The sequence below is a fragment of the Macaca nemestrina genome, chromosome 2, assembly GCF_043159975.1.
Source record: "Macaca nemestrina isolate mMacNem1 chromosome 2, mMacNem.hap1, whole genome shotgun sequence".
Taxonomy (NCBI): Eukaryota; Metazoa; Chordata; class Mammalia; order Primates; family Cercopithecidae; genus Macaca; species Macaca nemestrina.
In genome coordinates this window covers 61,717,250-61,732,637 of record NC_092126.1, presented here as the reverse complement: position 1 = coordinate 61,732,637, position 15,388 = coordinate 61,717,250, and positions in this window count along the sequence as shown.

Below are 15,388 nucleotides of genomic sequence, written 5' to 3'. Positions count from 1 at the left end.
GCTTTTGACAGAAAAGTCAACATTAAGCATGACTCTACTAGTGTCCGTAGTATCAAAATTACCAATATAATTTTATTTCATGTAAACCATTCTATCTATAAGCTATATTACTACTAACCTGACAATCATCTCTCACTATAAAATTTTAATTTTATTCTATTATGTTTCCCACTGTCACATAGTCTCTTGCTATCAATACAACTCTCTGTGACTTGAACTCTAGCACATTTTCACACCAAATTCAAGTCTTGCTATCATACTGTCCTTGAGAGCCCATGGCAAAGAATTGTGCTTCGCTGTAGTATTCTCAATATTTCCTCTAAGAATCCCCTCAATGAGGCCGGGTGCAGTGGCTCACACCTGTAATCCCAGCACTTTGGGAGACCAAGGTGTGTGGGTCACCTGACATCAGGAATTCAAGACCAGCCTGGCCAACATGGTGAAACCCTGTCTCTACTAAAAATAAAAAAATTAGCCAGGCATGGTGGTGGGCGCCTGTAATCCCAGCTACTCGGGAGGCTGAGGCAGGAGAATCACCTGAACCCAGGATGTGGAGGCTGCAGTGAGCCAAGATTGTGCCACTGCACTCCAGCCTGGGAAACAGAGTGAGACTCCATCTCTAAAACAAAAAATAAAAAGAATCCCCTCCAGTGAAGTCCCTATATGCAAATCTTCATGCACTCCCACATGGCTCTATAGCAAGACTGGTAAATTTAAAATAAGCAGCATGCAACACATGCAGTCCTTCCTATTACTTCTGAAACCATTTGTCTTATTTCCTTTCTAATATGTTTGTGCCTGCTTTTCATTGTATTAGAGGCTAGTACTTAAGTGAAAATGGAGGAAAAAATAAACCAAAGCATTTGTATTGATTTCTTTTGATCTGGGTCTTCAATCAAACTGCAGGTCCAACACTTGCGTTTTCAAGATGCTTTTTAGCCCTTGTTTTTTCTCCTCTACCCCTGTCCCATGAATCCAGGCTCCTTATTTTCCTGTTCCATTAAAATGTTATTACCTATTCTGTGTAGTTCTTTAAACTGAGGAGTCAGCAAAATCTTTTAACATAGTTTCATTTACCCTTCAATTAAATTTAGACATGAGATAAACCCTATTATGACTTTGACCTGAAACCACTATGAGACCTGGAAACAAATTTTTATACTCCTATTTGCTCTAATACACATATTGGTTCCAATTTAAAAGGCTAAACAATTTTTTCCCAAGGAAACAATAATTTTTTATACCAAGTTTTATTCTTAAAGCCCTAGAAAGTTTTAAATAGAGTTATAAGGGGATAGTGGGCAGAGGGGAGTGTGGAGTTATTACTAAATGTAACCAAAAATAAATGCTTTTCTCACCATTAGAATCATATACACCTCTCCCATACTCTCCACCTCTAATATGGGAAAGGAAGGCTTTGAAGCAAAATCATAGCATGTTAGAACTTGGAACCATTCACACCAGCCTCATTTGCCAAATGAGGAAACTGAGGTTCATAATGGATGGGTGCCTTAACAGTAATAATAACCAAAGAAACAAAAGCCACTATTGAGCACTTACTATTAAACAAAAACTTTGCCTATAGTATCTCACTAAGCCTCACAACAGCCATCATCAGAGGTGAGTACTATTACAAGCTCCATTTTAAAGATGGAAAAACTCAGTCTTTTTTGGGGGGGCAAGATGGCTGAATAGGAACAACTCCGGTCTGCAGTTCCCAGTAACATCAACATGGAAGGCGGGTGACTTCTGCATTTCCAATGAGGTACCCGGTTCATCTCTTTGGGACTGGTTGGACAGTGGGCGCAGCCCACGGAGGGTGACCTGAAGCAGGGTGGGGCATTGACTTCACCTGGGAAGCACAAGGGGTCAGGGAATTTTCTCCCCTACCCAAGGGAAGCTGTGAGGGAATGAGCCTGAGGAACCGTGCACTCCAGCCCACATACTGCACTTGTCCCATAGTGTTCGCAATCCACAGACAGGAAACGCTCTCTGGTGCCCACCCCACCAGGGCCCAGGGTTTCAAGAACAAAACTGGGTGGCCATCTGGGCAGACACCGAACTAGTTGCAGGAGTTTTTGTTGTTGTTGTTGTTGTTGTTGTTGTTGTTGTTGTTGTTTTTCTCCATACCCCAGTGGTGCCTGGAAGACCAGCAAGACAGAACAGTTCACTCCCCTGGAAAGGGGTTCTGAAGTCAGGGAGTCAAATGACCTGGCTCAGTGGGTCCCACCCCCAGGGAGCCTAGCAAACTAAGGACCATTGGCTTGAAATTTTCACTACCAGCACAGCAGCAGCCTGAGACTGAACTGGGACATTCAAGCATGGTGCGGGGGGAGGGGCATCCGCCATTGCTGAGGCTTGAGTAGGCAGTTTTACCCTTACAGTGTAAACAAAGCCACCTGGGAGTTAGAACTGGGTGGAGCCCACTACAGCTCAGCAAGGCTGCCATGGCCAGACTGCCAGATTTCTCCTCTCTGGGCAGGGCATCTCAGCCCCAGTCAGGGACTTATAGATAAAAACCCCCATCTCCCTGGGACAGAACCCCTGGGGGAAAGGACAGCTGTGGGCGCAGCTTTAGCAGACTTAAACATCCCTGCCTGATGGCTCTGAAGAGAGCAGCGGACCTCCCAGCACAGTGTTCAAGTTCTGCTAAGGGACAGACTGCCACCTCAAGTGGGTCCCTGACGCCTGTGTATCCTGACTGGGAGACACCTCCCAGTAGGGGCTGACAGACACCTCATACAGAAGAGCTCTGGCTGGTGTCTGGCAGGTGCCCCCCTGGGACAAAGCTTCCAGAGGAAAGAACAGGCAGCAATCTTTGCTGTTCTGCAGCCACCGCAGGTGACACCAAGGCAAACAGGGCCTGGAGTGGACCTCCAGCAAACTCTAGCCGACCTGCAGCAGAGGGGCCTGACCATTAGAAGGAAAACTAACAAACAGAAAGAAATAGCACATCCACTCAAAGACCCCATCCAAAGGTCACCAACATCAACGACAAATGGTAGATAAATCCACAAACATGGGGAGAAACCAGCGCAAAAAGGCTGCAAATTCCAAAAACCAGAACGCCTCTTCTCCTCCAAAGGATCACAATTCCTCACCAGCAAGGGAACAAAACTGCATGGAGAATGTGACAGAAGTAGGCTTCAGAAGGTGGGTAATAACAAACTCCTCCGAGCTAAAGGAACATGTCCTAACCCAATGCAAGGAAGGTAAGAACCTCAAAAAAAGTTTAGACAAATTGCTAACTAGAACAACCAGTCTACAGAATAACATAAACGACCTGAGGGAGCTGAAAAACACCGAACGAGAACTTTGTGAAGCATACACAAGTGTCAATAGCTGAATTAATCAAGTGGAAGAAGGGATATCAGAGACTGAAGATCAACTTAATGAAATAAACTGAGAAGACAAGATCAGAAAAAAAAGAATACAAAGGAACAAACAAAGCCTCCAAGAAATATGGGACTATGTGAAAAGACCAAATCTACGTTTAATTGGTGTACCTGAAAGTGACGGGGAGAATGGAACCAAGCTAGAACACGCTCTTCAGGATATTATCCAGGAGAACTTCCCCAATCTAGCAAGGGAGGCCAACATTCAAATTCAGGAAATACAGAGAACACTACAAAGATACTCCTCGAGAATAGTAACCCCAAGACACATAATCGTCAGATTCACCAAGGTTGAAATGAAGGAAAAAATGTTAAGGGCAGCCAGAGAGAAAGGTCAGGTTACCCAGAAAGGGAAGCCCATCAGACTAACAGCAGATCTCTCGGCAGAAACCCTACAAACCAGAAGAGAGTGGGGGCCAATATTCAACATTCTTAAAGAAAAGAATTTTCAGCCGGGCGCGGTGGCTCAAGCCTGTAATCCCAGCACTTTGGGAGGCCAAGACGGGTGGATCACGAGGTCAGAAGATCGAGACCATCCTGGCTAATACGGTGAAACCCCGTCTCTACTAAAAAATACAAAAAACTAGCCAGGCGAGGTGGTGAGCGCCTGTAGTCCCAGCTACTCGGGAGGCTGAGGCAGGAGAATGGCGTAAACCTGGGAGGCGGAGCTTGTAGTGAGCTGAGATCCAGCCACTGCACTCCAGCCTGGGTGACAGAGCAAGATTCCGTCTCAAGAAAAAAAAAAAAAGAATTTTCAACCCAGAATTTCATATCCAGTCAAACTAAGCTTCATAAGCTAAGGAGAAATAAAATCCTTTACAGACAAACAAATGCTAAGAGATTTTTGTAAGCACCAGGCCTCTGGGACACATTTAAAGCAGTGTGTAGAGGGAAATTTGTAGCACTAAATGCCCACAAGAGAAAGCAGGAAAGATCTAAAATTGACACCCTAACATCACAATTAAAAGAATTAGAGAAGCAAGGGCAAACACATTCAAAAGCTAGCAGAAGGCAAGAAATAACTAAGATCAGAACAGAACTGAAGGAGATAGAGACACAAAAAAAACCTTCAAAAAATCAGTGAATCCAGGAGCTGGTTTTTTGAAAACATCAACTAAATTGATAGACTGCTAGCAAGACTAATAAAGAAGAAAATAGAGAAGAATCAAAAATACGCAATAAAAAATGATAAAGAGGATATCACCACCAACCCCACAGAAATACAAACTACCATCAGAGAATACTATAAACACCTCTACGCAAATAAACTAGAAAATATGGAAGAAATGGATACGTTCCTGAACACATACACCCTCCCAAGACTAAACCAGGAAGAAGTTGAATCCCTGAATAGACCAATAACAAGTTCTGAAATTGAGGCAGTAATTAATGCATACCAACCAAAAAACGTCCAGGACCAGATGGATTCACAGCCAAATTCTACCAGAGGTACAAAGAGGAGCTGGTACCATTCCTTCTGAAACTACTTCAAACAACAGAAAAAAGGGTCTCCTCCCTAACTCATTTTATGAGGTCAGCAGCATCCTGATACCAAAACCTGGCAGAAACGCAACAAAAAAAGAACATTTCAGGCCAATACTCCTGATGAACATCGATGTGAAAATCCTCAGTAAAATACTGGCAAACCGAATCCAGCAGCACATCAAAAAGCTTATCCACATGATCAAGTCAGCTTCATACCTGGGATGCAAGGCTACTTTAACATATGCAAATCAATAGACGTAATCCATCACATAAACAGAACCAATGACAAAAACCACATGATTACCTGAATAGATGCAGAAAAGGCCTTTGACAAAATTCAATACCCCTTCATGGTAAAAACTCTCAATAAACTAGGTATCAATGGAACGTATCTCAAAATAATAAGAGCTATTTATGATAAACCCACAGCCTATATCATAATGAATGGGCAAAAGCTGGAAGCATTCCCTTTGAAAACTGGCACAAGACAAGAATGCCCTCTCTCACCATTCCTACTCAACATAGTATTGGAAGTTCTGCCCAGGACAGTCAGGCAAGAGAAAGAAATAAAGCATATTCAAATAAGAAGAGAGGAAGTCAAATTGTCTCTGTTTGCAGATGGCATGATTGTATATTTAGAAAACCCCATCGTCTTAGCCCAAGGTCTCCTTAAGCTGAGAAGTAACTTCAGCAAAGCCTCAGGAAACAAAATCCATGTGCAAAAATCACAAGCATTCCTATACACCAATAACAGACAAACAGAGAGTCAAATCATGAATGAACTCCCATTCACAATTGCTATTAAGAGAATAAAATACCTAGAAATACAACTTACAAGGGATGTGAAGGACCTCTTCAAGGAGAACTATAAACCACTGCTCAAGTAAATAAGAGAACACAAACAAATGAAAAAACATTCTGTGCTCATGGAATGACTCAATATTGTGAATCAATATTGTGAAAATGGCCTCACTGCCCAAGGTAATTTATAGATTCAATGCTATCCCCATCAAGCTACCATTGACATTTTTCATAGAATTGAAAAAAACTACTTTAAACTTCATATGGAACCCAAAAAGAGCCTGCATAGCCAAAAGCATTCTAAGCAAAAGGAGCAAAGCTGGAGGCATCACATTACCTGACTTCAAACTATACTGCAAGGCTACAGTAACCAAGCAGCATGGTACTAGTACCACAACAGATATATAGACCAATAGAACAGAATAGAGGCCTCAGAAATAACACCACACATCTACAACCATCTTATCTTTGACAAGCCTAACAAAAACAAGAAATGGGGAAAGGATTCCCTATTTCATAAATGGTTCTGGGAAAACTGGCTAGCCACATGTAGAAAGCTGAAACTGGATCCCTTCCTTACACCTTATACAAAAATTAATTCAAGATGGATTAGAGACTTAAATGTTAGACCTAAAACCATAAAAACCCTAGAAGAAAACTTAGGCAACACCATTCAGGACATAGGCATGGGCAAAGACTTCATGTCTAAAACATCAAAAGCAGGGCAACAAAAGCCAGAATTGACAAATGGAATCTAATTAAACTAAAGAGCTTCTGCACAGCAAAATATCATCAGAGTGAACAGGCAATCTAAGAATGGGAGAAAATTTTTGCAATCTATCCATCTGACAAAGGGCTAATATCAAGAACTTGTAAGGAACTCAATCAAATTTACAAGAAAAAAAAACCATCAAAAAATGGGCAGAGGATATGAACAGACCCTTCTCAAAAGAAGACATTCATACAGCCAACAAACATGAAAAAATGCTCATCATCACTCGCCATCAGAGAAATGCAAATCAAAACCACAATGAGATACCATTTCACACCAGTTAGAATGGTGATCATTAAAAAGTCAGGAAACAACAGATGCTGGAGAGGATGTAGAAAAATAGGAACACGTTTACACTGTTGGTGGGAGTGTAAATTAGTTCAACTATCGTGGAAGACAGTGTGGCGATTCCTCAAGGATCCAGAACTAGAAATACCATTTGACCCAGCCATCCCATTACTGGGGATATACCCAAAGGATTATAAGTCATGCTGCTATAAAGACACAGGCACACGTATGTTTATCGCAGCACTATTCACAATAGCAAAGACTTGGAACCAACCCATATGTCCGTCATTGATAGACCAGATCAAGAAAATGTGGCACATATACACCATGGAATACTACACAGTCATAAAAAAAGGACGAGTTCATGTCCTTTGCAGGAACATGGATGAAGTTGGAAACCATCATTCTCAGCAAACTAACACAAGAACAGAAAACCAAACACTGCAGGTTCTCACTCATAAATGAGAGTTGAACAATGAGAACACATGGGCACAGGGAGGGGAACATCACACACCAGGACCTGTTGGGGGTTGAGGGCTAGGGGAGGCATAGCATTAGGAGAAATACCCAATGTAGGTGACGGGTTGATAGGTGCAGCAAACCACCATGGCACATGTATACCTATGTAACAAAACTGCACGTTCTGCACATGTACCCCAGAACTTAAAGTATAATAAAAAATAAAATAAAATAAAGATGGAAAAACTGAGGCATAAGGAGGTTAACTAACCTGCCAAGGTCACACAGCTAGTCTGTAATTGGCAGAACCAAGGCTCTAATTCTAGACTATGGCTTCCAATCTGTGACTCTGCCTGCCAGTTTCCCCAAACTATCAGATGACAGCGCTCTTTCCTTCTTCCTTAGAAATTAAGTGAAGTAATATGATTCAAGTCTTCATCACAGGGAGCTGTGAGGTCAAAAGTATTTTCATACTAATACTGAGACGTGATTTGCTTTTTGTACTCACATTTTTTTTTACAAGTATACAGTGGAGCTTTCCAGAATCGATGTGATATCTGAGATCACAACAGACTGAATGCAGAAATGAATCTAAGAATCCAGCTGTCTCTATCAAGGCAGACATTAAAGAGATTTGCAAAAAAAAAAAAAAAAGTAAAACAATGCTACTCTTCCAATTTTTTTTGTTTTGAGAAAATGTAATATTTTCATTAAGAATGTATTATTTGTAGGGACTTGGATGCAGCTGGAATCCATCATTCTTAGCAAACTATCACAAGAACAGAAAACCAAACACCGCATGTTCTCACTCATAGGTGGGAACTGAACAATGAGATCACTCGGACTCAGGAAGGGGAACATCACACACCGGGGCCTATCATGGGGAGGGGGGAGGGGGGAGGGATTGCATTGGGAGTTATACCTGATGTAAATGACGAGTTGATGGGTGCAGCACACCAACATGGCACAAGTATATGTATGTAACAAACCTGCACGTTATGCACATGTACCCTACAACTTAAAGTATAATAATAATAAATTTTAAAAAAAAGAATGTGTTATTTGTGTTAGTGAGTTTATTGATATTATTCTTAAATGAATATTTTAATTTTTAAACATGGGAAATATGGATAAAGACAATATTCATAAACAAAAGCTCTTTGAAGTCCTCAATAAGAGTATAAATGGGTCTCAAACCACTGTTTTAGAATATCTGGTACTAACGTTAGCTCCACTGGAATCTGGGGTCTCCCTCCCTTCAGCACCAGCTTAGACCAATCAGACACTGGGGCTTCAACACTCTGGTGCCAAAGGATAAGGAAGGGATAATGAGTATGAAGAAATTCAGATGAATGTGAGTAGTCCTGCAACCTTCCCCAGACACACACACTGGTAGGTCATGTCACATGTGCATGTGTGTGTGTCCTCATTCTGGAACTCCTCAGAACCTCCAGCCTCTAGTTAGTAAGATTCTCAAGAGCAAAGGATCCATGATTTTTTTCATGGATCTTTGGTTGTTCTCTAGTATTACTAATTAATAGAGTAAACACTCCTTACACAGTTGGTTCTTGAAGATGCTTAATGAACTCACCATCCCAATGTCGACATAGAGTGCCTAGCCTAATTTATCTTCCCCCATCCCTCACCTCTACACCCCAAAACACATTCACATATTACCTTCTTTAAGTGAAATGTCCTGCCTGTCCCGCTACTTCAGATTTTCAGGAAAGAAAAGAGGTGCGTTTGTAGGTCAGAACACTCCTCCTTCCCCTGGTTACTGAGCTGTATATTGTCAATGGCAGGAATTGAGTGCACAGATACAGGCCGAACTGTACTAAAATAGAGGTCTGCAGTTTCTTTCTACAACTTAAAGAGAAGACTCAAAATTAGTCAACCAGTTCCTACAAGCATTCAGTGGGCTTCTTACATCTTTATGCCCACTTGGAGAATTCTATTTACATACATCGACATTTGGGAGATAAAATTACCAATTACCAATTCTCTTCCTTAATTATTTCCCTAGTCACTTTTACAATGTACCTTTTTACCTTTTGTCAATGTGGACAGGTATCTGCAGAAGGTGAATAATAGCAGGACTGTAACCCACTAATGAATAAGCACCCACAAAAAGGGAATGACTCTAATGCATGTCATGAGAGGGAGACCAACAAAAAAGAGAATTAAGATTGCATCAACCTTGAAAAGCAACTCTGCTGAGTGATGGCCATGATTCCTGGAAACTTTGCAAAAAGCATCCCTGATAAATCTTTGATTGCATTTTCTCCTTTAGTGGATTTTTGTGTATTTCTGCCAACTTTTCACTAGCACTGCTACATATTTCTTGATTAGAACAGCACCAGATACTGTAATATCACTTTAAGTTCCACTCAGTGCTCCCTCCTTGGCCTTAATTCAAAGGAAGAATGATTTACTTGTACACAAAGCATGTGCTCCTGTATATCAATGCCACCCTCACCCACTCCCAGAAAGATTTAGTAGGCACTATATATTAGAATAGCAATTATCACATAATGTCAGAACATTAAGCATTTTACATTTTCCAAATGATACATGAATAATTTGAGCCCTGTATGTACACAGTCATAATAAATCAAACATTTAATTTTCAAGCACTTTTGAGAGCTATAAAGGCATCCCTTCTTACTTTAAAACAGCCCATGGATTTTGCCTCAGTGCCTTGATTTATCCCTTCATGGATACACTACTAATCCCTGATCCACAAACACTTGTGCAAGCATCTGAAATTTTTAATAAATTACACTTATTTTAAATCACCCCAGAATCAGAAAGCACCAAACATTATTAAAAGATTCAAATTATTTATGAACACAAAAAAAAATGACAAAAAAGGGAGGTGCTGGAATGGTTGTGTAGTCAACTGCATAAAACTGGATCATGACAATTGATAATGAATTTCATTCCATGGACATAGTTCAAGTTAAAATGTAATTAAAACAAAACGAAAACAAACAAAACACAATCTTTAATAATGCCAACTTTAAGAAATAGATAATTCAATTTGTACTTATTTTTTAATGTCTTATGTATTTTTCTTCATTGCTTTGGTAGGTGCATTGTTACATACTCCTTAGCAGTTTCTGCAAATTTGTACTTTTTAATACAGAGGAAAGCCATGTAGGTGAGAGTTTTAAATTTTAACAGCTTATTTTGATATTCAGCAGAGAAGCACTCCAGATCATTGGGCTTCACATTAGCATTGATGCTACTGTGGTCTTTAACCCTTCTCCAAATGACACATATGTCTGGACAAGAACTATTACCAAGAAAGAAGAAAGAAAGGTTTGTTCTAAGGGATTCTATCTTGCGACCAAATGTAATACATTAATCAATTCATTTGTTTGACCAAAAAGAAAGTAAAATACATCACAAAAATTCCCATTATCCAGATTCTGACACCTGAATAAATACATTATTTTACCCAAACTCACAACCAGGTGAGCAAAGCAAGGACAAGAATCAGGCAGGACTTACCTGTTCAGTCCATTCCTTTGCATATGTGACAGTCTAGGAGAAATTGAAAAGGCTAGGCCATGTAAGTTCTTCAACACAGCAAAGTAATGTTATGGAGAAATTAAACTCTGATAAAATGAAAGGTTTGTGTTGCTTGAGGGGGAAAGATGAAAACCAGTCATGTAGTTTAACAGAGTAATTCCTACTTTACCATAAAATGCTGAAGCATACACAATCACAGATGTTGTCCCTAAAGAAAAAAAAAAGACCTTTAAATACACTATAAAGATTTTTTTATTAAACCTTCAAGGTCATATAGAGACAATGTCACAAACATCAAAGCAAAAATCGTCTCACATCCATTTCGCTACTCCAAATTTAAATAACTTACTTCAGTTAAATCTTGATAACCTACGTATATGTTCAAGACAAACTACTTTCAAAATTAACTCGAATGAATAAAACATGGCATTTCAGTAACCCTAGGAACAACCAGAATTAACCTCAACTTAAGGAGAAAATTACTTCAAGGAATATGATGTTTCCAAATATCAGTTTAAAGTGTCTCAGCTGACACAGAATATCATCTCCTAAACTAACAACCATGGAGTAAACATTTTATAGCTGTGTCCCATCCACCATCAGCTCATCAATTAATGGCAGTTCAGGAGGAAAACATATCCAGCCCAATAAGCAATCAATCCCTTTGCCCTGACCATTCGGGAAGGGCTTGGAGCCCACATCTGCTATCCCTGATTGCCAAATCCATTCAAAACTCCAACAAACGTGTATTACTTACTATGAGCCAGGAACACACACTAAGTACATGATGCCTTGCAAAATGTTATGTGAAACATAAAGAAACGTCATATATAATCTCTTGTCTCAAGGAGTTTAAAATACAAACAGGAAAAGCATGAAAAATGTGAGAATACAGTAATAAAAATGTAAATAAAAGCTCAGGGCATCTATAAGACATGTCACAAAGCCATACACAATTATTAAATCAGTGGTATGGATGGTGCCATGGTTTGAATATGGCCCCCAAAGTTGATGTGTTGGAGACTTAATCCCCAGTGCAACAGTGTTGGGAGATGAGGCCCAGTAAGAGTTGATTAGGTCATGAGGACTCAGCCCTTATGAATGGATTAATGTCATTTCAGGAGTTACTGCAGGAATGAGTAATTTTACCCATTGTGTTTAGGTTTGCTATAAAAGTAAATGTGAACCCCTCTTGCTTTCTCACTCTCACCCCCTCTTGCCCTTTCACTTTCCACCATGGGATGATGCAGCGCGAAGGCCCTTGCCAGACGCTGGTGCCATGCTCTTGAACTTCCCAGCCTCCAGAACTGTGAGCCAAATAAACTTCTGTTTATTACAAATTACCCAGTCAGTGGTGCTCTGTTAGAGCAGCACAAAATGAACTAAGACAGACAGGGTACCCGTCAGGGTCCAGTCAGGAACACAGACACCACACTAGGCATTTCAACAGAGAGAATGTGACATGGGGAATTGGTGTTGGAGGGTGAAAACAAAAAGAGAATGCTGATGTTACACAGAGATAGAACAAGAAGCAGCTGCCATCCCTCATTAATCTGAAAGACATTGTGGAGGAGGATAATTATAAGATGAATCTTGAAGGATGATTTGGAAAGGTGTAAAGAAATGGTAAAGGTAGATACAGAAAGGGAACAACAAAATATTTGGGCAATGTAAATAAATCATTTGGCTAAAGCCAGTTATGGTAAAAATAGGTATTATATTTTTTCCTAAAATTTCAACCATGAATTTATCTTTGGATGCCATATCATCAAATCAATAATTATTATTTAGTGCTTATTACGATGACATTGGCCTCTAGAGACTGCAAAAGAAAAGAAGGTGTAAGGAGATGTTTATTACCTCAATGGCAGAAAAGATAGGCTCATATGAGACAAACACCACCCAAAATGGCATATATTGGGTTAGTTGTATTTTCCAAAGAATATTTCCCACCCCACGAGCTCTTATGTGATGCAGGTTGACACATCTTCATCAAGAGGTAGAATCTATTTCTCTATCCCCTTGAATCTGGTTGGGCCAAGATTCTGAGCCTGCCTTCATCAACAAAATATGACAGAAGTGATGTTGTACCATTTCCAGGTATGTTCCTTAGCTAGCTTGGTAGTTTCTGCTTCCTACCTCTTGGAAGTCAGTCACCATTTAAGAACAGTGACCAACCACCATGAAACCATGTAATCAACCTTTGGTGACACCCAAGCAACATTGGAGAGACCCTAGAGGGTAAGATAACATGTGGAAAGCAAGTACTGAGAACCAGACATACAGGTGAAGAAGCAGTCCTGGAGGCATGCTCATGCTCATGCATCACTTAACAACAGGGACATTCTGAAAAATGTGTTGTTGGGCAATTTTGTTGTTGTAGCAACACCACAGAGTGCACCTCCACAGACCTAGCCTGGTATATGGTATATGGTATAGCCTATTGCTCCTAGGCAACAAGCCTGTACAGCATGTCACTGTATTGAGTTTGTAGGTAATTGTAACACAATGGTAAATATTTGTGTACCAAAACATATGAAAGTGTGGTAAAAATATAGTATAAAAGGATTAAAAATGGTACAATTACATAGGACACTTACCATGAATGGAGCTTTCAGGACTGCAAGTGCTCTGGGTAAGTGAGTACTGAGCAAATGTGATGATCTAGGACATTACCGTATACTACTGTAGATCTTATAAACACTGTGTACTTAGGCTATACTACATTTATTTTTTTAAATATTTTACTCAGTAGTAAGTTAACCTTAGCTTCCTGGATGTCCATCACTGTCTATGTGGTCTGTTATTGACCGAAACACTGTTATGCAGCAGGTGACTGGAGACCTGTCCCCAGAGATGCTACATTCATTCAGAGATGAATTGCCCAGTACAGTCCTTTTACAATTCCTGACCTGCAAAATCATGAATGAAACAAAATGGATGTTTTAAGATCCTAACTTTGGTGGTTGTTTTGTTTCACAGCAATAAAAAACTAAACAATGACCAAGTGCTAAATGGTAGAAATGGTAATGATTTCTTATATCTGCAAATTTGTAACAGAAAAAAAGATAAGTTTCTCCCTTTTAAAAACCAGTTTTTCCAAAACAAAATATGATATCCAGAGTCGTATGGTTTACAAAGAAGTAGTCAGTTTAAATGCTGAAGTAATGTAACTCTAAGTTCAAAGTGATAGAAAAGGCTTCTTTCTGATGGAAAAGGCACTTTGGAGAACTCTGGTTTTCTTCCCAGTTCAGTTTGACTGGGCAAGATGAAGGCTATGCTTTCCCTTTCTTCAAACAGTCTAAGCAAAGTGAGCAGACCCTCTGTGCCATTTGCACCTATTACAGAGAGAAATTGTGCTCATGGCATCCCCTTGGAAGGGCTTTGACAGCAAGCTGGCCTGAACTCCTGGAACAGGCAACAAACCCCAGAGGAAGCCGACTCCAAGAAAAGGTTAAGCAGAAACTGGAAAAATACCTTCTATTCAAGTCTCAGAAAACCACGAGGTTATACTGACTGCAAGTTGATAATGATTAAAGATTAATAAGTTGCCTAATTATATCTAGGTGTTCCTTAAATCTGCTCTAAATTGTAGCTCATTTGAGTCAGTATGCATGGTGATTAAGACCACAGTTCTAGAGCAAAGTAGCCTAGATTTGAATTCCAGGTCTGCAACTTGCGACCTTGGGACACTGGGCACATTAAGTATCCTGAGCTCTAGAGCTTTGCTGGCCAATACGGCTGCCTGCTAGTAGCCATGTGACTATAGAGCACTAGAAAGGCAGCTACTCTGAATTGAGATGTGCTGGAATTGTGAAATACACAGGGTTTCAAAGGCTTGGTACAAAAAAAGAATGTAAAATATTAAATTTTTATGTTGATTACATGTTCAAGTAATAGTAGTTTAGTTAAATAAAGTATACTATCTGTTTCATTTTACTTTTTAATGTATATACCATAAAATTTGAAATTTCATACTTGCCTCACGTTATATTTCTATGGGACAGCAATACTTTAGAGGGATAATAATAAACTCAGCTCTTAGGATTGCTGTAAAGATTACGTGAAATTATCCAATTAAACATCTAAAACAGTGCTTGACATGTAAGAAGTATTCAGTTATTTCCCTCATCCATCCAACAAACATAATTAACTACTATGTGTTGGGCACTCCTCTAGATGCTTGGGCTATAGCATTGAAAACAGACAAAAAAAAAAAAGAAAAAATAGACAAAACAACACAAAAAAAAAGCCCCTCTCAATAGCAGTGGTAATTATCTATTTAAATTCAATGATTATTTATGTAAGTTAATGTGTCTGTTCAGTATTTCTAGTAAAAGTCATTCTAACATCTTTTAGTCTTGAGTATTATTTAGTAGGAGTGAATGCTACTAACTTTTGCCTTTAACCTTCCCCATGGAGAGCCCAGCTGTTGGAAACATGAGGTCATAAGGAGATATATTCACCTGGGGACAGCAGGCGGTCCAACTGCAATAAAGACTCTAAGCACTGACCTTGCAAAGCTCGAACTAGGAAAAGATTACAAAATCCAGTAAGAGTTCGAAAAAAGAGATCAAAGGGGGCAAAGTGGTGGAAAAAGACATCAAGAAAGAGATGGGACATAAGGTTAGGTCCTGCAGGACACCAAGGGATA